At 39.8% G+C, this 25,085-nt stretch overlaps 1 long non-coding RNA gene across 1 annotated transcript in view; it reads left to right on the top strand.

Moving 5' to 3' along the window:
• Window positions 1–4,807: 4,807 nt before the first annotated feature.
• Window positions 4,808–25,085, top strand: part of LOC135464198 (uncharacterized) — a 54,071-nt gene continuing 33,793 nt past the window's right edge. Inside the window, exon 1 of the long non-coding RNA XR_010443642.1 lies at window positions 4,808–4,866. This is a non-coding gene — a long non-coding RNA (uncharacterized LOC135464198). The remainder of the gene's footprint in view (window positions 4,867–25,085) is intronic.

The following is a 25,085-nucleotide window of genomic DNA, read 5'->3' as shown; positions in this document are numbered from 1 at the left end:
GTCTTCCTTTGGTGGAAACGTTTTTCAGTTGTGCTTATTTGAATAAAAACATTATTTTTGACAGGAAAAATAATCCATATTCAGAATATGCATGGTGAGTTACGTGAGTTAGCATCATTTATTATTTATATATAGGTGAAATGTCAGAATGTCCTTCAGTGATAAAAGTGAAATCTCACTAGCTATAGTTAGATATCACTTTTGTTATTACACACTCAGACGCCCTGAGGTCACAAAGAAACATTGTGTTTTATGACGTTCCAATTCGTGCTTACCTTAATGACGCCATAACACAAGTTCAGTCGATTTTAGCTTTTCTTACGTCACGCAATAAGACACGATGTCAAACAAGACGCCATGTGCAATATCTTCTATATATTACATTGCTTTCTACCTGTACTTTCTTTTTACAGAGGACAAAAGAATTTACGAGTCCAGGGACACACTAGTTGTGAATAACGTCCAGAAACCAAGAGACACCTTCAGTATACAGTGTCACGTGACGAAAGACAACAGGACGCATGTCAGCGACGCCACCTTAACGGTGATTGGTGAGTGAGAGTAACAAACGTCATCTGTATAACCCAGTAAATATCTACTAAGACACAGCCAGCACAGTTTTACATAGTCTTCCTCTTGCTGGCCTCCTCTCCGGACGTATGTAGGAAGGTCTTGCAGCAACCTGCGGACGGCCATTGATATTCATCAGCCTTTGTCCGGTTTCCTTGTTTCTTGATTGAGTTGTCTGGAATGTTTGGAGAAGTTGTTCTGTAAGCCTACGAAAAAGTTCTCTTGAACAAGTTGGTTGAACATCTACGGGTAACTGTCTTGTACTAATTGTCCTGATAGGTTGAAAGATGTTTGGAGAATTTTTTTTTTAAAGTTGAAAGACGATGCTTGGAGAAGTTGTCTTGTAAAAGTTAAAAGAAGATATTTGGAGAAGTTGTCTTGTAAAAAGTTGAAAGAAGATGTTTGGAGAGATCGTCTCTTAAAAGCTGAAAGACGATGTTTAGAGAAGTTGTCTTGTAAAATTTGAAAAACGATGTTTGGAGAGATCGCCTTTTAAACGCTGAAAGACGATGCTTGGGGAAGTTGTCTTGTAAAAATTGAAAACGATGCTTGGAGAAGTTGTCTTGTAAAAAGTTGAAAGACGATGTTTGGAGAAGTTGTCTTGTAGAATTTGAAAAACGATGTTTGGAGAAGTTGTCTTGTAAAAGCTGAAAGAAGATATTTGGAGAAGTTGCCTTGTAAAAGGTTGAAAGACGATGTTTGGAGAAGTTGTCTTGTGGAGTTTGAAAAACGATGTTTGGAGAAGTTGTCTTGTAAAAAGTTGAAAGAAGATGTTTGAAGAAGCTGTCTGGTAGAATTTGAAAAACGATGTTTGGAGAAGTCTTGTAAAAAGTTGAAAGAAGATATTTGGAGAGATCGTCTTTTAAAAGGTGAAGGACGATGTTTGGAGAAGTTGTCTTGTAAAAGTTGAAAGAAGATATTTGGAGAAGTTGTCTTGTAAAAAGCTGAAAGACGATGTTTGAAGAAGTTGTCTTGTAGAATTTGAAAAACGATGTTTGGAGAAGTTGTCTTGTAAAAGTTGAAAAATGATGTTTGGAGAGATCGTCTTTTAAAAGCTGAAAGACGATGTTTGGAGAAGTTGTCTTGTAGAATTTGAAAAACGATGTTTGGAGAAGTTGTCTTGTAAAAGTTGAAAGAAGATGTTTGGAGAGATCGCCTTTTAAAAGCTGAAAGACGATGCTTGGGGAAGTTGTCTTGTAAAAGTTGAAAGAAGATATTTGGAGAAGTTGTCTTGTAAAAAGTTAAAAGAGGATGTTTGGAGAGATCGACTCTTAAAAGCTGAAAGACGATGCTTAGGGAAGTTGTCTTGTAAAAATTGAAAACGATGCTTGGAGAAGTTGTCTTGTAAAAGTTGAAAGAAGATGTTTGGAGAAATCGTCTTTTAAAAGCTGGAAGACGATGCTTGGAGAAGTTGTCTTTTACAAGCTGAAAGAAGATGCTTGAAGAGATTGTGTTTTAAAAGCTGAAAGAAGATGCTTGCAGAAATTGCCTTGTAAAATTGAAAGAAGAGGACTAGACAGGACGTCTTGTACCAGTTGACTGTAGATGGCCGCACAGCTTGTCACATATCGGTTGGTGGTATTCAGGAGGCTTAACTTATCACCTAAAATCGGTTCTATTTTAGTGTTTTGGTCTCTCTCTATATTAGTCTTGTTTTTGTCTCTCTCATCTGTCATCAAAATGTTCTCCAAACTATCTGTTGTAACGTAATTGAAGTCAAAGGCAGCCATCTTGTGTAAATCTACCGAGAGAGCGACGGTACTGACGTCATGTTTTCAGACGTGACCGTCTTTTTTACATATCTTGTAGGATCAATACGTGACTTGCGAATAATAAGTAATCAAACATCCATCTGCCAAGTAAAGTAACAATTTTTTTATACCCATCAAGTGGCTTCGGTTAACCAGACATCTGGTTTGAGCAATTGTTCGAAACACTGGTAGCCTAAAGGTTAGATCATCAGCCTCGAAATCGGGGACCCAGAATCAAACCTGGGTCGGTACTTGTTTGTGCCTCGTTAAGCGCTCATCACAGAGCGGTTAGAGGAAGGAAACAGGACTGGTTGTCCCGTGTCGGCATAATGTCACTGGGTGGGGTGTCTTGTCTTGCGTCTTCGGCATGATACTTCGGTGGCAACAGCACTTTGGCGGCATGGACTCGCCCTGCCATATGAAGACACGTATATACACAGACGCACCTAACTCCTCGTCGTCATATGACTGACAAATTGTTAGGTACGACGTTAAACCCCAAGCATTCATTTATTTATTCCAAACACTGTTCTCCTTATTACTATTGTCTGCAGAGCCCATTCAAATCAACGCATCAGACAGTCACGTGGACATAGTCCCTGGGGGGAAAGGTCATCTCAACGTCAGTGCCACTGTTGACCCAGATTACAAAGATGACCTGAAATACATTTGGCACCACGCAAACTTCGAGCTAAAGACATCCAACCTTGACGCCGGGATCCAGGTTTATCCACAGGACGGATTTAGTCACCTGACTATCGACACGAGCTACCTCAAAGCCAGTGAGTTTTCGAACATCATGGGAGAGTACGTCTGCGAAGTGACTGTAGGCGTTCCCCAGGCAACCAAGCGACTTAAATTCACTGTGACGTCAAAGAAAGCTGGATATAGTAAGTTGTCGTTATAGGTCATATTGGTAGATTTCATTATTAAAAACTGCCCTATTGTAGAACCCGGCACAGGACATTTCGCAAACTCAGTACCATATGTCTAGATAGCGAAGCGAAGCAGCGAGATAACTATGACATCACTGCCTCCGTTACTTCGGCATGCACAACAAAAGTCGAGGCAGCGAGGCAGTGAGCTAACTATGACATCACTGCGTCCGTTACTTCGCCATGCACAACAAAAGTCGAGGCAGCGAGGCAGCGAGCTAACTATGACATCACTGCCTCCATTACTTCGCCATGCACAACAAAAGCCGAGGCAGCGAGGTAGCGAGCTAACTATGACATCACTGCCTCCGTTACTTCGCCATGCACAACAAAAGTCGAGGCAGCGAGGCAGCGAGCTAACTATGACATCACTGCCTTCGTTACTTCGCCATGCACAACAAAAGTCGAGGCAGCGTCATTCCCTGTTTCATAGCGTATTACTGATACTATTACAGTCCTGTCATGTTCCATAAGCTTAGTTTGAACACCTCTGTACTTCCCGTGCTGACCTCAATACACTAATGCTGTCTGTCAAATAATATATCTGTTCGCACTCTTAATCGCATGAGCTCTTAATTCAAGGTGAGAGTACCATTGTGCCATCACCAGAAAGTCCACACAAGAATAAAACTAGTAGAAAGTGGATCAGTAGCAACTCCAACCGCCATGCATACATACTCCTCACAGCGCATACAGATGAGATAAACAAATTTCTGGTCTAGCTGAACACGACGCCACCACTAATAAGAATATTTTGTGCAGAAATCTTTTTAGTGATAAATGTTGATTATGAGTCAACACGCGGTCATTACAGGTGAGACTGATACCTCAAGTGTGTGAAAAGGTCAAACTTGTCTAGTAGTGGTAGTGATACCCTCGTGATTCCCCTCACTGTGAGGAATATGCATTGAAACATGGCCGTTGTAGTTGGAATGTATCCAATGTCCAGCAGTTTTATGCTTCTGTGGAATTTTAGTGATTGCACCTGGGCAAACCTACATGGAATTGATAGCTGAAACCTCTATAAGAATGGACAGACCCGTTATTTGGTGGAAGGCAGTAGTGTATTGAGGACAGCAAGGGAAGTACAGAGGTGTTTAAGGTAACCTTATGGAACAAGACAAGGCTGTGATGGTATACGTAACCACTGACCTACAGAGCTAGGTAGTGATGTTCACCATGACAGAGCACATGTGCGGAATACCAAGACTGATTCGCGCGAGAGAACCGTGGTCGTCAAGTTAAAGGCTTCATCCGATAGTTTTTAAAAGCCATGCATTCCACTTATGCTTACTGCATTTTTATGTTTTCTGTCCCTATAAATTAGGCAACTTTCTGACATGACTCATTATTCACCATCAGAATCCAACGGAAAAATATTCCACATAAATATGCGTGATAAGGTAGTCATTTACGAATAGGGTGAGATTGAAAATGATTTGCTACAAACATACATCACGTGATCTGTCATACAGCTCTGCACAGGGAGCCCGCCTCTGCCGGAATGTCTCTCTGGTGGTTAGGACTTGTGGGTGCCATACTTTTAGTCATCGTCCTCACTCTGGGGATTATATACATGCAGATCAGGAACGAGGGAGGCGTGTATCTAGGTAAGTGAAACGTAATCAAGAATCAATCAAAGAGAATTATTTGTTTATTTATTTGTTTGATTGGTGATTTACGGCGTACTCAAGAATATTTCACGTACATGACGGTGACCAGTCTTATGTTGGGATCAACGAAAATGAAAACATGTCAGTAGGGACACGTACGAATATGTGTTGACATTTTCTGGTTACGAACAAAGAGCCACGTTTTAGCCACGCTTTACACAAGAGAACATTCTGAGTTGCCGCTCAGGCTCCGGGATCACGAAGCAATATTAGACTTAAGTCAAAATTTCAAATCACTGTAAAATTGTTTTTTTTTTACCTGCTGAGGGCAAGATATTGCTTGAGAGGATAAATTCTGGATAACTTATTGTACAACAAAATTGAACTAAAATGACGCAAGGGAATACACCAAACTTAATGCATGAAATTTTGTCTTGAGTCTAAGACCACTTTGTGATCCCGGGGCCAGATCGTTCCCTTTGGTCTAAAACAGAGCGTAACATGCCCCTAAACCATCGCGCTTCCTATTCACACGTGCAACTTATTTCACACAAAAAGAGGACGACTCTGATTGGTTCACTGATCAGTTTTGGACTTTATTTGTTTACCATTTTACCAGATTGTTTTAAAAAATAACGCATATTATGTGGTGTCTCTGGAAAGAGGTTTTTTAATGTGACCAGTAATAAGGTTAAAGTCATGTATTTTAATAGTAAGCCCACGTATACTCTCCTAATGCAGAGGACTGTAGCCTTCTATCCATTATCTCTCCTGAAAAGGGTCACAAATCGGGTACAGATCACATAATCATAATCTAGAATGAATGAATGAGTGAATGAACGCTTGGGATTTAACGTCGTATTTAACAGTTTTTCAGTTTTATGACGACGAAGAGTCATTAGGTGTGTGTACATATACAGCGTCTCCTCGTGGCCGGGCGAGTTCCTGCCGCCAAATTGCTACCGCCACTCGAGTACATGTATCTTGCCAAACACACCATAAATGATACACCATCCAGTCACATTATACACTGATACCAGGTCAACCAGTCCTGTTTTCTTGCTCTAATCTCTCAGTGTTGAGCGCCAAGCGAGGCAGCATCAGGTACCATTTGTACCAAGTATGTGGTATGACCCAACCTGGGTTTGATCTCTTGTAAAGTTTGTAGGAGAATTTGATCAAATTCGTTGACAGAGATCTGGTAAAAAGTATGAAAACTATTTATGATTCCTTGTGGGCATTCGGTATTCCATTTCATTTCTATTTCGCTGGATATACCAGACTTGGTGTAGTGAATTGCCCTCTAAGTTATGTGCATATGAACGAAGACTAACAGTCACTTTGAGCAATGAAAATTTGCCCTCATTTGCAAACGTATATTGCTGGTTTATTGCCTAACACTTGTCACGTGTATCAGAAAACCACGAGTCGACAGAACATAGAACAGATAGATTGAATAGCGTAGGCTATTTGTATAAGAGAAGAATATCTAGAAGACCATATCTCAGATAAGGTGTTGTTTTGACCAATCATATTACCTCGGCTGTTAGCGACCCAACCCATTTAATTTACCAGGAGCACTAGAGAACTCAGGCCCATCGGCGACAAGCCGCTACCACAGCTGTTCTCACACCTTTCCAAGACAAAGTATTTGACAGGGTTAACCTCGCTGGTGATATTCATTTAGGTTTCTCGGTCGCATTGAAACGTTTTCTTTATTTTGTGCACGCATATTTTCGATTCAGGCATATATTTATTGCCATTGTTTTCGTTTCCTTTAAATGACTTTCCCGTCATTTAGCAGAGTTTTTATTGACGTTAGCTACGTTCTTCAAATATTTATTTACTCATTTAACAGATCGGTGTTTTACACCATACTCAAGAATATTTCACTTACACGACGACGGCCAACATTATGGTGAGAGGAAACTGGTTAGAGGCGCGGGTAATCTCACGACCATCTGCAGACCTTCCCACGGACGGCCGGAGATGAAGCCAGCATGAGCTGGACTATAGGACTAAGAGCTACCTCATTGGCGAGAGGCTCCTGGGGGCTGTTTCTCAAAGGGTTCGTAATGTTAGGGCGCCCTAATCACAATGACGTCGCATACTGACGGCATATGCCGCCTTGGTATTTGCTACCGCCATAACGTAATGCCGGCCTAATCACCATGACGTCGTCATATGCCGCCTTGGTATTTACAACTGCCATAACGTAACGCCGGCCTAATCACCATGACGTTGCATACTGACGTCATATGCCGTCTTGGTATTTACAACCGCCATAACGTTACGCCGGCCTCATCACCATGACGTCAGATACTGACGGCATATGCCGCCTTGGTATTTACAACCGCCATAACGTAACGCCGGCCTAATCACCATGACGTCGCATACTGACGTCATATGCCGAATTGGTATTTACAACCGCCATAACGTTACGCCGGCCTAATCACCATGACGTCAGATACTGACGGCATATGCCCCCTTGGTATTTACGACCGGCATAACGTTACGACCCCTTTGAGAAACAACCTCCAGGGTCATTGCGCCGCGCTGGTGTGCTAACCCCCTCTTCTTCCAATAAACATACAGACGGCAGTTTTTACCATTTTTCAGGAATGCTCAAGTGACCGTTTGTGCCGTCTAATGTTCGTTGAGGACCACTTGTCGTTCATGAATGTGGTGCGCAAGTCTTTTCATCAGATTTTCAAACAACTGTCAAAAAGGAAATAAAAATAAAGGAAATTAATATAACGAAATTAGTTTTCGTATTTTGGTTTAATTTTTGTTGGATAGAATGGTAAGTTTGTATGCATGGATAATTTATCAATGAGAAGGAAGCGAACAGAACGTTCTGTTGCGTTTGGTTTCTTCTCCACGTATTGATGCATTCAGTTTGTTTTTAACACATTTCCATGCATATTACATTAAAACCACGGCGATCGAGTCCCATGATGTCTAAAACTAGGTTAAGAGCTCTGTCAATACCATCGGCATTTGTTTTTAGTTGCCGGCATATCACAGAGAACCGGATTCGAATGCGTTAATTCATGAGATAAGAGCGCCTCCTCTACAGCTAGCCTATAGCCTCAATTTCACATGTCGTCCATAATCTGGCACTATGCTCGAGTGGATTGCTGATACGTATGTAAAGACGGTGATCGGTGATTCGAAAGGGGCGATTTAGTATTTATGTCGTCAGAATTTAGCGGTGTTTCTATACATAACACCAAACACCAATCTGAGACCTATGTTATTCGCACTAAAGAACAATTACACTATACACTATCAGGCGACTTTGATCATTTCAAAGTTCAACGATATGTGCCGCTGTAATGCATTGCACAGATTTAATCACCTAATGGTCCAAAACAGGCTAATCCGTTTCTGTGTTGTAAATGATTTCCCGCGTGGTCTGGCAGCAGCCTGCGGATGGTCGTGAGTTTCTCTCGGGCTTTGTCCGGTTTTCTCCCACCGTAATGCTGGCCGCTGTCGCAGAAGTGAAATATTCTTGAGTACAGCGTAAAATACTAATCAAAAAAATAAATAAATTTAATCGTTATGTCTCTGTTGTGCTTTTCAGTGGACAAACTGGAGCATACGCCGTACTCAAGAATATTTCATCTATGCGACGTCAGACAGCATTATGGTGTGAGGAAACCGAGTAAAGCCCAGGGGAAACCCACGACCATCCGCAGGTTGCTAAGTTGCTCCCACGTACCAACAGAGAGGAAGCTAGAATGAGCTGGACATGAGCTCACAGCGACTGCATTGGTGAGAGGCTCCTGGTGCATTACGCTGGCGTGCTAACCACCTCGGAGGCCCCTTAACGAAATGAATAGTTGTCATATCAAAACGTTTCTTCTGACCTTATGTCATGATTTTTTTCTACTAATTCACATGTTTTAATGTTTATTGTACTTTTTTCGTTGCAAGCCGTGAATCCACATAAAACTCCTTGGAGAGTTTGTTGTTCCTTGCTTATGCTTTTCGCAAATGTCCACATGTTGATTAATCCTTTAACTGTTTCTTTTGTATATAGGTCTCTTAAAAATGATTCTACTTGATTCACATTTCTTAAAATTTGACGAATAAAAATGTAAATGAAACTTGAGCCACATTTATTTGTTTTATTCGTGCTGTATGTACAATTCTGAACGATCATTTATGGCTTGTTATCCCGCCGTTTTTGTTGAAGTCGAACTGTGTCCATTTGCACGCAGCCGACGTTAAGAGCACGTCGCCATGGTAGTTACGTGCTCGTTACTTCAAGAGGGCTTCGTGTGAGTTGGCGCAGGTCAGAGTTCATTTCCAAACGTGCTTGTTCAAGAACAAAATTGAGCATTGAAATTCATCATTAAAATTTCTTAGACGGATTTTACCTTATTACAGATACGTGTCCGCCTACTTATGCAATGTACGCGTACTTGTCACATTTGTTGTCTTTGACAGTATTTGCGCCCAAATTGTGCAATCCATGGTAATGTCCCGCAATAGTAGTGCTTTATTACTCTAAAAGCTCTGGTTATCTCTGACTGCTGGACGTCTCCCGCTCGAATCCATCTCAAACTGTTTAGCAGACTTTTAATTCTTTAGCTTCTTTCTCCCAAAAACCTGACTGTCGCCATAGATGGAAAATTTTTTGAATTATTTGCTTGATTGTTTCTCAACGCAATACTTAAAGGTTTATTCACCTACACGGCGGCAATAGTTTTTAATCGTTGGAGTAACCGAAGTGCCCGGGGTAAGTGCACGGTCAAGTTCCTGACGTGCGTTCCCTCATATATAACGTTGATATGCCAAACCTATCATGGTGGAAATGAACATTTTCCCTGCCCGAGCGCCGGGCTGGAACCTTGGATTTTTCTGAGAAATCACAACACGTACAGGTTGTATGGTGATCTCTAACCAGAACGCTGTAATAAAAGGTATCAGCATGGCCGTTACAGGGTGGCAGATGACAAATGGTCACGCGTAATCCGTGAAATATGGCCTCTTTTCAGTTTACTTCAGTTACGTTTTTATTCTCCTCATGAAAAAAAAATACAGAATAGAGTGTTCAACCATTTAGGGTTTTATTCTAACTGTTCATGGAAACATTTAAATTGTAGTAATTTACACGGCCCAAAGCACGACGACTAAAGCAGAATTAGGGGGAAAATGCCGTGATATTAATTGCAACTTATAAGACGTCATTGATCTAGAATTACTCAAAATGCTGCCTTGTTATCATATTTAACATACACACATTTTTAGCAAGAAAGATACAGTGCAGTACAACTGCAATCCATTTGATGACACAGACTTCGCGGACCTCCGGCTACACAATGCCAAACTAAATTCTTGTAAATGATCCCGAAGTCAAATCAATGTCATATTAGCCGTCGCTCCTTTGGGCGAATGGGTAATGATCTTATAGCGGAGTCTGTTAGGGTTCAACTGGATAAAATTCTCAAGACGATTGCCTCGATTCACATTGGTATCATAACTTTCTTTTACCTCACATTCGGCGAAATTACATCGGCAAAATAAAGGTTAGTACTTTTTATGTAATGACAAGGTGACGCCTCATCTTTTATTAAGATTAGAATTTAAAGCAATCAAATACAGTATTTACTTATTTATTTGATTCACCATATTATAATTTGTTTACTTGCGAACGTTCTCAGATTTATGGATGAAGGAAACCAGTCAGAATCACCGCACGCCGTCTTTGTACACGTATTTTGTAGGCCAATACGCAATACATTAGTTGACCGTTTGTTTTATTGCCCGAATGCAGTCAACGCGGCCTGGTCCACTTCGGATCAATGGGGATGAAAAGAATAGGCCCTCAGCTCTCTAATCAAGCTAGGCGTAAAAGTTGACTAGCATCGAGCTTTCAGGCGTGGATCCCATAAACAGAATATGTACACATGTGTTAAAATACAAGTTTGTTTTCCATGGGTGCCATTGCACATGTTGTTGACTTTTCAATCAGCGTTGCTGGGTATGGCGTAGTTAGATATTTAAAATATATGTGCTTTATTCATTTATTTCTTTGATAGGTGTTTTACGCTGTACAACATTTCACTTGTACAACGGCGGTCAGCATTTTGGTGGATGGAAACCGTGCTGAGCCTGGGAAAACCCACGATCATCCGCAGATATTCCGCCAACACGTTGTTCCTGGGTCCATTATTTACAGGTAGAAAGAACAGAAAGAGCCAGGTTAATGCCACCGCATCATTGATCTGACAAACCTCCTGATGTATGGAAACTTCTGAGCCAACAGGTGATAAACTCCCTGAATTATTTTGAAAATTTTTCAAGATGATGCATGAAAGTCCTTTTAAAGACTTTTTTTTAATGTTTTGGATGCCTTTGAATGTAGACCTGTCTTTCCTTCATGCTAATACCAAACCAATTATCCAGATAATGTCTATAAATCTTTTTGTGAAAGTTTGCACTGAAAATAATTTGTCCTTGAAAACGTTGGAAAACACCCTCTGCCATGGATAGAAACCTTGGGGATTTGAACACGTGGCGTGAAAATGGTTTAAGACCACATTCTCCGGTTCCCACCAGTGTGGTCGCTGTGAATTCAAGTCCAGCTCATGCTTTTTTTCTCTCCGGCCGTACGTGGGAAAGTGTGCCAGCAACCTGCGAATAGTCGTGGGTTTCTCCCAGGTTGTTCCCTGTTTCTTCCCACATTAATGCTGGCCGCCGTCATATAAGTGAAATATTCTTGAGTACGGCGTAAAACACCAATCAAATAAGTAAATAAATGAATCACATTCTCCAGTGGTCAGTCGTGAAATTAAGTAACCTGCTGCTGTAACCTTAATCGTTGGTAACTGTCTAATCAACTCTGGACAAATTCCGGACTTCAGGCGCTAAGCTCGTCACGCGTTCCCAGTGTGTTCATCGATGACGTCATCTTCGAATATTTCCCAACACTGACAGAAAGTATGCATAAAATACAGGGGTGTTAAGAAATAAGAAATATCCCACGAAAACGAAAGTTGTTTGTCTTATGGTTTGGTACATATTTCTTCATTTTCCTTACAACCACATACTCTTCGTTTTGGAGCACCTTATCATATACGGCATCCTTTACAACCCATTCATGCAAACAAAAATGACAACGTTCCTAATATGAGATCAGTGTGTTACTTTATTTGTAAATTAGATTATTTGAAATAATCATAGCTTTCCATCTTCGAGTTCGGCTGTTACGACATGACGACCTCAGACAACTGGTACATCATCGCCGATCACACATTGTTGTGATAATCTCTATGTATATGATTTTTAAATAAAGCTGACAGATTTGCTACCTGAACAGTATGACAAAAAGTCAGACCGCTCCTAAAAGGCAAAGGCCATAAAGGTAACGTAAAGGTAATCCATTTACCACATTGATGTGAATATGTGATGAGTCCAGAACCGGTTATACGCATTCAGCATGTACCTATCACTACTGAAAACCAATCCTTAATTAGTCGACAATTAAGTAAGCTGAAATCATGAATGTGATAGCATCAGAACAAGTTTTATTTATTTGAATAAACAAAGGTCTCAGACTTTGTATTTTTAATTGATTTGATGCAGATTCATCCACGGTTACGTATTTTATTAATTATTTGTCAAATGATGTGTATCATTAAGAGAAGCTATGTATTCAAAGTTTCGGTTTACTGGCTAGGCCATCCCCAATGCTGGGACTGGTTGTAGCGAGTGATGTTCGGCCATCCATTTCCGAAGGAACCGTTCGGGAAGTATCCGTTTTGCCAGCCTGTATTCGCCAAACGGAATGCCTGTTCCTGCACATTGCCGACACAGCGTTCCAGTTATAACAGCCGGCACAATATGCAATCCTAAAGCCACGTCCTGTCGTACGCCAGTCTGTGTGAAATTTCAACTCGAAAAACCCAGTGCCCATAACTGAAATGATGTTAAACGAATTTAGCGTAAAAAAAAATTGAACTAAGTACGATTTAAGTAAAATAGTGTGGCTAAGTTTGTCAAACGTTTCGTATGTATCTAGGTAATGTCTTTGCTGTATTGTCCATCGCTTATGGGGAAATCCTGATTTGCTGGCTTGTATTGGATTGTATTTTACACGTTTATTTAATAGTGATTGACTTTTAACGCCATACAGAAACTTCTTTGTCAGCTTCTATATATGTACAAACAATGCTAGAGACAAACGTTCCTTCATGACCTGTGCATGATGTACAAACAATCGTGACGCACATACAATCATGACGTACAGACAATCATGACGTACAGATAACCATGACATGCAGATAATCATGGCATACATACAACCATGACATACAGACAATCATGACGTACAGATAACCATGACATGCAGATAATCATGACGTACAGACAACCATGACGCACATACAACCATGACGTACAGACAATCATGACGTACAGACAATCATGACGTACAGACAATCATGACGTACAGATAACCATGACATGCAGATAATCATGACGTACAGACAACCATGACATACAGACAATCATGACATACATACAACCATGACATACAGACAATCATGACGTACAGATAACCATGACATGCAGATAATCATGACGTACAGACAACCATGACATACTGACAATCATGACATACAGACAACCATGACATACTGACAATTATGGCGTACAGAGAACCATGACGTACAGACAACCATGACGTAAGACAACCATGACGTCCAGACAACCATGACGCACATACAACCATTGCGTACAGACAATCATGACGTACGGATAACCATGACGTGCAGACAATCATGAAGTACAGATAACCATGACGTACAGACAATCATGAAGTACAGACAACCATGACATACAGAGAATCATAACATACAGACAAGCATGACATACTGACAATTATGACGTACAGACATTCATGACGTACAGACAACCATGATGCACAGACAACCATGACGTACAGACAACCATGACACATATACAACCATGGTGTACAGATAACCATGACGTACAGAAAATCATGAAGTAAAGACAACCATGACGTACAGACATTCATGACGTATAGACAATCATGACATACAGACAACCATGCACACCATACCCGTGTATGGCAAGTGGCTTTTAAACGCCTGAATGAGCGAAGCTTTTCGTTTACTTTCACCAAGCCTTCACGGGCAGTCAGCTATCAGAATCTAAAACTTCCTTGCCAACTGACGACCAGGATAGCACTGCCACCGCGCAAATGATAACGATATGGTCGCCACACTCACACTTCATCTCGCCCAATTGAATCCCACAAATCCGCTGCGTCCCGTTGAAGTCCACCCAGTCTGAGCATCCGCCAAATACAGACGCTTCCACAGCGAAGTCACAGAGGTAAAATCGCATCTCATAGCGTCCGTACAGCGTCGGGTTGATGACGTAATCGCAGTCTAGGTTGTTATCATAATTCTGAGGGTAGTTAGGACTTGTTATCACACCGCTGTTGTTGTAATAGGACTGGTCGCAGTATCTCCCCCAGCGAGCTGGTTACAGAAGAAAATTGAAAACATTAATGAACTCACATCTAGTCTGCCTAATTTTCCTATCTAATACTGATGTTATGTACTGAGTTGTTCAGATGAGTGGGAAGGAGCTCTTGACTTATGATATATGTATTTGATTTAAATTTTCTGGCCTAAGCTCTTAAGTGAGTGAGTAATTGAGGTTGAACGTCGTACTTAATTTTTCAGTCATATGACGACGAAGGAATCCTTAGAGTGCGTGTAATGTGCCTCCTTGTTGCTGGACGGATTTCCACCGCTCTTTTATTTAGTGCTGCTTCACTGAGACGCCTTACCGAAGGCAAGTAAGCCACACCGCCCGACCCATTATACTGATAATTGTCAACCAGTCGTTGCACTATCCCCTTCATGCTGAACGCCAAGCGAGGAAGTTACAACTTCCTCTTTTAAAGTCTTAGGTGTGACTCGACCCAGGGTTGATCCTGGGTCTTCCGCTCCCAACAAGAGAAAAGACATCACTAGACCCAATGTATATATGCATCCATATAGTATGCCGTTTATTTTTGTGATGTCGTATAACCCTGATATCACCGGTTCAAAGAAAGCAAAAAATCTAAAGCGCCGCCATGTTATCACTTTTACCCAGTCAGGCGTGAGTTTTTTTTATAACCAGCGAACGCGTCTAAAAGAGGTTTTCCGGTATGATGATACACCAGAAAAAAGAATCTATTTAATTTTCTAGATTTTCATTTGCATAAACTTCAGTGCAACAAATAGCGGTTCAAAATGTTAAGGTAGTCTGTATCCATAGTTATAGTATATATAGGCCTACATGAATCTTTTATCTGGAAACAAAGCAAATGCAACATCCCTGTAAAGAAGGTTTTGCCTTGAAAATTCAAATCCAAGGTGAACCAAAAAAAGTCAAGAAGTGAAAGATTCTAAAAACAAGTGTAAATAGCCCTACCAGGTCTGTCAACTTCCGCTTAATTCACGTCCAGAGGCTGGCGTTGTATTCGGAACAAGGGAAAAGCAGAACATCACATGAAATAGGAAATAATTCATTAGTTGCTGTCTAACATGCAGTAATTTATTTATGTGTTTAATTGATCGATGTTTAGTAAGGATAGGTTTATTTTACACTTGAAGCGTATGAACAGAATGTGGCCTTATCGGGTTTAAGGCTGTAATCCCAATTGAGAGCATTTTATTTATTCATTTATTTATTTATTTACTTAGGCCTATTTACGCCTTCCCACGCGCGACCGAAGAGGAAGCCAGTATAAGCTGAACTTGATCTCACAACGACCGCGCTGGTGATAGGCTTCTGGGTCATTGTGACGCACAAGCACACTAACCAGGTGCTAACTAAAACGCTCAGCTACATACAGGACTCCAACTGGAAGCAGGTGATAAAATACAAACAGTAAAGTATAATTGCTAAGCTCATTTCTGTAAGTCAAATTACGCATTTCGCATATACAATAGTGAACTGTCTGAAGGGAGGAGGAAATCAGGCTGACGGGGTTACCAGACTTCTTTCGGTGCAACAGAATCCTGACTACGTGATGATGCAAGTGTGACAGGCGGCAGATCCAGAACATCAATGAAGACTGATAACGGACTTCATTGTAGGAAAGAATCTGGAGTTGCTTGGGCTTCACAAAAGAGTGAAATCGGACAAGATAATTATGCAAACACATCGTCATGAAAAGTGCAGTCAGCATGGAATCCAATAGGTGAACGGCCGTCCTGGTGCAAGCACTACACGCACGAGGACGTTCATGAACGTTTGAGAACGTACCCGTCAAACAAAAAACACACGTCAAGAAGAAATCAGTGCATCTTTACATGCGCTGTAGTTAAGAGTTACATTAAGAGCTATTGTTTTATATTATTTTTTTGTTTTACTTATTTTATTGTTGTTTAGCCCGATGGCGGTCATTTTCATGCATACATGGGTGGTTGAAACTTAAGTGCCCTGAATAAACGACCAACCTTTGTCAGGTTACTGACGAACTTTCCCACGTGTTACGTACAGATGTGCAGATGATATTGGTTGAACTCATGAGTCGTTAAAGAGCGTCAAGAGTGCGTAAACGGCCTTGCTCACTGAAGACGTGTGACGTACAGATATGCGTATCATATATATTGGCGGAATGAATAATGGGTCATCGGCGAGCGTAAAGACTGAGTAATTGGTCACACGAACGTCTTAGACCACTGGTCACATAGTCCCCTTGAATATATATAAAAAAAAATATACCAATTTCACAACCAAAGCAAACAACCGATAAGGAATCTTACCACAGCGGTCGCCTGCAGAACTGTCAGAGCTAACACCACAGCGATGAGAGTCTTCATGATGAAGTGATGAGAGGATAGGGTGTTAAGCTGGTGTTTTATAGGCTACTAGATGATGTTACTGTACACACAGCCGAAGTAACCTGATCAAACACCTTAATGATGAGAAACCATTTAGCTGTCACAAGATGCCACAAAGAAGTCCCCTCACCTGCGAATTAATCTCAGGGTTTGTTTGTGCAGCATATAGAGCTAACAATCGCACATTAAAAAGTCAATGATATCTTCCGCAGTCTATTATCAAAGACGCGTAAAGCTGTCTTTTAAACTGTCTGGTGATACGATGTTTATTTACAGTAAGATTTATTGAGTCTAACGATTCGTTAATGTACCATCCAAAATTATTCTGTTAATTTAACAGAACGTCTGATGCCTGAGTGATGCTAGAATTTTTTCTATTATTGGAGTAGATTGTTCTGTTGAATAGAATACACACATTCTATTAGTTCAGCAAAATAATTCTATTAGACTAACAGGATGTTGTGTTGAATTTGAGAGAATATTGTGCCATAATAACAGAACACAATCTAGCATCACTCAGACAACAGACGTTTTATTAAAATTAACAGATTAATTGTTTGAGTGTAAGAATCTGCAACTGGGATCATATTTCCTGTATCTTATTGACTTTTTTAAATTAATATTTATTTGCGTGATTGAGGGCTGTTTTAGTTTAGGCACTAAAGAATATTAAGGGGTTTTTGGTATACAATAGAACCTCTTGACAAAAGCCTTCGTTTGACTAATCCCTGCTGCTGGATACGAACTAGGGATCTTATCAACCAAGGGCTATAGTGGTGCCAAGTTTTATGTCTCTATCAGCTGGAAATAACCGAACTTGAAATGCATACATGGAAGTGTAGGCATTGTTGGGAAAACTGAAAATCTGAGGTTATAGGAGGTCAATGGAGCAAAATAACGCCCAAAAGATAATTATTAACTCCAGTCATGCCAATGTTCAGAAACAAAATGTCTCCAAATGTCACATGTTTAATAAGAGAGCGAGCAGACTATCTATAATTCTACGTGGGTTATATAGTGATTTGTGAAGTTTTAATCCACGGCATTTCGAAGATATGCGTTTGTGGTTTTTGCATTCGATTTGTTTTAGCTCTTTATTTATTTGTGTGTTTGGTGTTTTATGCCGTCCTCAAGAATATTTCATTTATACAACGGCCGCCAGCGTTACGTTGAGAGGAATCCGAGCAGAACCCCTGGGGAAAACCACAAACAATCCCCAAGTTCCTCGCAGATCTTCCCACGTACTGTCGGAGAGAAAGCCAGCATGAGCTAGTGAAAGGCATGGGTCATTGGGTCGTGCTTGCACACTACTCACCTGGGTCACGGAGGACTCCGCTTACGCTTTAAATGACACTTCGTGTTTCCAGTCTGAGTCATCACTCTAGAAGATACTAGGTGTGTGTCTATATCAACATGCTACATGGTGCGTGGTGTGCCCAATTTGGGCCTAACAGTTAGATAGTACATATACTTAGTGTGTTCAGTTAGTACTAAACAGGAAGATAGTACATATACTTGGTGTGTCCAATTTGTGCTAACCAGGTAGATAGTACATATACTTGGTGTGTCCAACTTGTGCTAACGAGGTAGATAGTACATATACTTTGGTGTGTCCAGTTTGTGCTAACCAGGTAGATAGGACATATACTTGGTGTGTCCAATTTGTGCTAACCAGGTAGAAAGTGCATATACGTGGTGTGTTCAATTTGTGCTAACCAGGTAGAAAGTGCATATACGTGGTGTGTTCAATTTGTGCTAACCAGGTCGATAGTACATATACTTCGTGTGAACAATGTGTGCTAACCAGATAGATAGTACATATACTTTGGTGTGTCCAGTTTATGCTAACCAGGTAGATAGGACATATACTTGGCGTGTTCAGTGTGTGCTAATGAGGTAGGCAGCACATATGCTTTGGTGTGTCCACTTTGTGCTAACCAGGTAGGTAGTACATATACTTAGTGTGTTCAATTTGTGCTAACCAGGTAGGCAGCACATATGCTTTGGTGTGTCCAATTTGTGCTAACCAGGTAGAAAGTGCATATACGTGGTGTGTCCAATTTGTGCTAACCAGGTAGATAGTACATATACTTGGTGTGTCCATTTTGTGCTAACCAGGTAGGCAGCACATATGCTTTGGTGTGTCCAATGTGTGCTAACCAAGTAGATAGTACATATACTTTAGTGTGTCCAATTTGTGCTAACAAGGTAGAAAGTATATTAGTTTATATTGTCCAAGTGGTACCACGATTTACTATTTGCGTACTGCATTATATGTATTATTTACTGGGCTTTCGGTTTGAGATATATTTAACACATTCTAAATCCTCAACATCCTCGAGCAGCAATGTATAATTTTAGATGCGGTTTGAAACCATAATTGATAAGACTTTGAAGACTAGCACGAAGTGTGGAGAGAAGTTATAAAATAACCTGTACAGTGAGATAACATGCATTTTTGTGACATGGCAAAAAATGCACAGATCGGATAAGTTGCATTCTTGTGACATGGCATAAAATGCACAGATTAGATAACATGCATTCTTATGACATGGCATAAAATGCACAGATCAGATAACATGCATTCTTGTGACACGGCGTAAAATGTACAGATCAGATAACATGCATTCTTGTGACATGGCATAATCTGTACAGATCAGATAACATGCATTCTTGTGACATGGCATAACCTGTACAGATCCGATAACATGCATTCTTGTGACATGGCATAACCTGTGCAGATCAGATAACATGCATTCTTGTGACATGGCATAATCTGTGCAGATCAAATAACATGCATTCTTGTGATGTGTCATAAAATGTACAGATCAGATAATTTGCATTCTTGTGATATGGCATAAAATGCACAGATCAGATAACATGCATTCTTGTGACATGGCATAATCTGTACAGATCAGATAACATGCATTCTTGTGACATGGCCTAACCTGTGCAGATCAGATAACATGCATTCTTGTGACATGTCATAAAATGTACAGAACAGATAACATGCATTTTTGTGACATGGCATAACCTGTACAGATCAGATAACATGCATTCTTGTGATATGGCATAAAATGCACAGATCAGATAACATGCATTCTTGTGACATGGCGTAACCGGTACAGATCAGATAACATGCATTCTTGTGATATGGCATAAAATGCACAGAACAGATAACATGCATTCTTGTGACAAGGCATAACCTATAGAGATTAAATAACGTGCATTCTTGTGACATGTCATAAAATGTACAGATCAGATAACATGCATTCTTGTGACATGGCAAAAAATGCACAGATTGGATAACTTGCATTCTTGTGACATGGCATAAAATGCACAGATTAGATAACATGCATTCTTGTGATATGGCATAAAATGCACAGAACAGATAACATGCATTCTTGTGACATGGCGTAAAATGCTCACATCAGATAACATGCATTCTTGTGACATGGCAAAAAATGTACAGATCAGATAACATGCATTCTTGTGATATGGCATAAAATGCTCACATCAGATAACATGCATTCTTGTGACATGGCGTAAAATGTACAGATCAGATAACATGCATTCTTGTGACATGGCATAAAATGCACAGAACAGATAACATGCATTTTTGTGACATGGCATAACCTGTACAGATCAGATAACATGCATTCTTGTGATATGGCATAAAATGCACAGATCAGATAACATGCATTCTTGTGACATGGCAAAAAATGCACAGAACAAATAACATGTATTCTTGTGATATGGCATAAAATGCACAGATTAGATAACATGCATTCTTGTGACATGGCAAAAAATGCACAGATTGAATAACATGCATTCTTGTGACAAGGCATAACCTATACAGATCAAATAACGTGCATTCTTGTGACATGTCATAAAATGTACAGATCAGATAACATGCATTCTTGTGACATGGCATAATCTGTACAGATCAGATAACATGCATTCTTGTGACATGGCATAACCTGTGCAGATCAGATAACATGCATTCTTGTGACATGTCATAAAATGTACAGAACAGATAACATGCATTTTTGTGACATGGCATAACCTGTACAGATAAGATAACATGCATTCTTGTGATATGGCATAAAATGCACAGATCAGATAACATGCATTCTTGTGACATGGCGTAAAATGTACAGATCAGATAACATGCATTCTTGTGACATGGCATAAAATATACAGATCAGATAACATGCATTCTTGTGACATGGCATAAAATATACAGATCAAATAACACACATTCTTGTGAAATCGCGTAGCATGTACAGATCAGATAACATACATTTTTGTGACATTGCGTAACCTGTACAGATAAGATAACATGCATTCTTGTGACATGGCGTAACCTGTACAGATTAGATAATATGCATTGTTGTGACATGGCATAAAATCCATTACATGTATCTGTCGTTGAATTTATTAAAAATCATGCAAATTTCGGTTGAAAAGGTGTGAAAAGTTCTTTGTAAGCTTGGTCTTAAATATTTTTGAAATTTTTCATTACAGAGAAAGGAACATTTTAAAATATTGTTTGTATGGGGGGTATTTGGGACCACCTTTTGGTGCATAGGAAAGTTCCATTTTATGATGTGATGCTGGTCTAATAGACTGTTTGGAATGTAAAATTGTTGTTTATATCTAAACGCACGCGTTAAATCTGAATCAGGATATTAGTAAGGAATATATTATAAATATGATTAAAATACGCCTTTTAAACGTTTGTCAGGAGAAAACACAAAATTCAAGCTCAAATATATTTATTGGACATAAATCACATCCCTATTTAGGACTTTTTATGCAAAGACGATACACTAGCATACCAGAAGGTGGTCCCGAATACCTACCGTATAGTAGGTAAAGAAAAATGGGAAAAATGTTTAAGACGATGTTTACAATTAACTTTCTCCGACTTTCCATCTTATGTATACTTCATTTTTGAGTTTTCCTAAAACCTGTAAGATTTTAGGTTTTAGTGGATAACTGATCACTATTGGTCAGCAGCATCCTGGACTGGAAAAAGAGTCCTGATGAACACTACATGACGAGCAAGACACACACACGCCTATCAAGTGCTGAGGCCAACCACCATCAGAGTTAGTTCCCCTGTTTAAACAACACGGTAGACTGTTTAGATAAACCTATTTCCGTGGTACATTTGTACCTTTGTGACTTTGAGTTTCTTGCAGACGGAGAATATTTGCATGATTAAATGTCATTAAGAATGAGGACAAGTGTAACATGACATAAAAACGTACATCATCGTATACTGAGAGGAGCAAATGGTAAATAGAATTCAGTGTATATGGTGACCTCAGTCCAATACATGAACAACCGATTATTTCGGCAACCTGAGGATATTCGTGAGTTTCCCAGGGATTCTATCCGGTGTCCTACCAATATAATGCTGGACGCCGTAGTATAAGTAAAATATTCTTGCGTATGGCGCAAAACACTCATTTAAAAATTAGTATTTGGAGGACAAAGGCGGTTTTAGCATCTTTGGTCCAGTTTTGTCCAACCGAATTTTCAGAAACATTTTGTTTATCATAAAGTCGCAGAATGTCTATTGGCGATCGTAAAAGACAATCCCTTTTTTACATCACGCCATGGGGGTTTCAGACTTTATAAAATTAATTTCACCAAAGAGTTTCACACCGAATATGAAACTATAAAGGAAACAATACGTTGTAGTTGTGTCGGAGAAGTTACCTGTATTTTCCTGTAAAACTTTATTAGTTGCGCGGAAGATATGTTTTGTAAAAACATTTCATTTGACTTAATTTACACTTTGGGGGTTTCTGGCGAAGCTCTTTGACAGTATTATTGCATCTTTTATCTGCCATGTATTTTTGGCTCCTGTATCAAAACACTCCCAACGCTGCAGATCAGCTTATGTCTTTTGATGTTACTGCGCCCAACTTTTAGAATGTTGAAGAGATTCTTACTGCAAAAGAACACGGGAGCTCTATCTCTTAGCGCTGTTATGTCAGTAGAACCTTGAAACATAATGTTTGGTATTATGAATGTATCAAGGGAACTTGACTTGATATGTTTGACGGTATCTGTGTGTCAAAGGAATCTTAAATGCACTATATATGTTTATCTTACAGTCTCACCGTGTCCAGAAGAAATCCTTTGAGTTGCCTAATATATTTGGCAGTGTTACTGTGACTAAATAATCTTCTGAAATCAAACCAGTCAATGTGTTATTGTGTTAAAAGAACCTTGAAGCTTTGTGCTTGACGTGTTATTGTGTCAAAAGAATGTTGATATGTAAGCTATGTCTTACAGTGATACTGTGAAAGAAGCTGGAAGCTTTAATCAATTGCGATGGACTTACGCGGTAAAAACTACATAAAAGAGCAATGTATTACAGTTATACTGTTTCAAAACAATTTGAATGAATGAATGATTATGGCTTAACGCCACATCGGCAATATTTCAGCCTTATCGTGGCGACAAAACAATTTGAAGATATATAGGTCTGGCTGACGGCACTAGTGTGCCAAAAGAATTTTGAGGCTTAATGTCTGATAGAATATTGCTCAAAGAATTTTGTGTTATATGGGGTTAAACAACAATCATATAGATAAGTAAATCCCGAACATGGTCCAGAAGTTCTCGATAACAAGCGATCAGTAACGTCAATGTGTTTGGAAAAGAAGAAAATGGTTTCTGTATATTATCCCAAAGTGCCCAGATTGCATTGTTCTCATTTTAAACGTCATTCTCATCCTCGTGCAGATATATATGAATTACAAGAACCCTCATACGTTTCTATAAACCATTTTAAACACTAATGGGGAGGCGGCATAATTTTTAATCCCGTGAGGTGGCGCTAGTGTGAAACAGGACCTCGAGTCATCGTTACATCAAGAATAGATTGTAGTGTCTACAACATTGCAGTGTATCAATTTCTGTCGTAATGTCATACTGTCTTTAATGTGACGTCATCATGATGGGCTGGGAAATGACGTCAACGTCCTGCTGCCGGACGTTTAATAGGTCCTCATTCTCTTGGACACCAATTACTCCTGTGCGTCCTTGTGCTTATTCATAATCTCCTCTGAGCCAATCATCAGTAAACTCTTTGGTCACGTGATAAGAGTACTGGCGGTGAAAACAAACTGGATTTAACCCCAAATAGATAGGCATTTGAGACGATTTAAAAATAAAAAATGAGAAATATAGCTTATAGGTAAGAAATTCTTTCTCAAAAAATAATCAAAGTGTATTTAGCCTTCAGGTGTGACAGTTTCAATGTCCTGCAATGTTTTTAACTTTAGGAATATGCAAAAATAAGCCTTTGGCTCATTTAGCTCCATGTTTTGAGGAATGCTTTTAGCTTAGTTCAAACATGAGCATTTCTTTAACTTATGTGAATTTATGCAAGCTGTGAGAAATATTTCGGTTTAATACGAATCCCTATATTTGCACTAGTTTTTGTAATAATATAACTTGTGCGTTTTCACGAAGAATCTTATACCGTAAGCTTGTACACGGACAAAATACGGAGATTCGGCTGTTCACACCGATCTCCATCTCAGTTTACAAATATCCCAAAACACATTTGTATGATTCAATTAAAAATAAATTATTCTGCATACTGTGGCCTTTTGTAGTGAGCATGTGTACATATCCGCAGGACTATGCTGGTGGACTACGTGTCCTGGGGTCTGCTTACTTTGCATTGTTTTTATTGTTTACAAGCAGATCTGATTTTACTCTGTAGCCTGTATGCAGGTGCCACTTGGGGAAAGTAGGTCTGATTTTACACTCCACCCTGTATGTAGGTGTCACTGGTATAAGTAGATCTGATTTTACTCTCCACCCTGAATGTAGATGTCACTGGTGTAAGTAGATCTGATTTCACTCTCAACACTGTATGTAGGTGTCACTGGTATCAGTAGATCTGATTTTACTCTCCACCCTGTATGTAGGTGTCACTGCTGTAAGTGGATCTGATTTTACTCTCAACCCTGTATGTAGGTGTCACTGCTGTAAATAGATCTGATTTCACTCTCAACACTGTATGTAGGTGTCACTGGTATAAGTAGATCTGATTTTACTCTCCACCCTGCATGTAGGTGTCACTGCTGTAAGTAGATCTGATTTTACTCTCCACCCTGTATGTAGGTGTCACTGGTATAAGTAGATCTAATTTTACTCTCCACCCTGTATGTAGGTGTCACTGGTTTAAGTAGATCTGATTTTACTCTCCACCCTGTATGTAGGTGTCACTGCTGTAAGTAGATCTTATTTTACTCTCCACCCTCTATGTAGGTGTCATTGGTGTAAGTAGGTCTGATTTTT

This window comes from Liolophura sinensis, chromosome 3, assembly GCF_032854445.1.
Source record: "Liolophura sinensis isolate JHLJ2023 chromosome 3, CUHK_Ljap_v2, whole genome shotgun sequence".
Classification (NCBI taxonomy): Eukaryota; Metazoa; Mollusca; class Polyplacophora; order Chitonida; family Chitonidae; genus Liolophura; species Liolophura sinensis.
The sequence above is the reverse complement of the archived record's forward strand: the minus strand, read 5'-3'. Positions and strand labels throughout refer to the sequence as shown.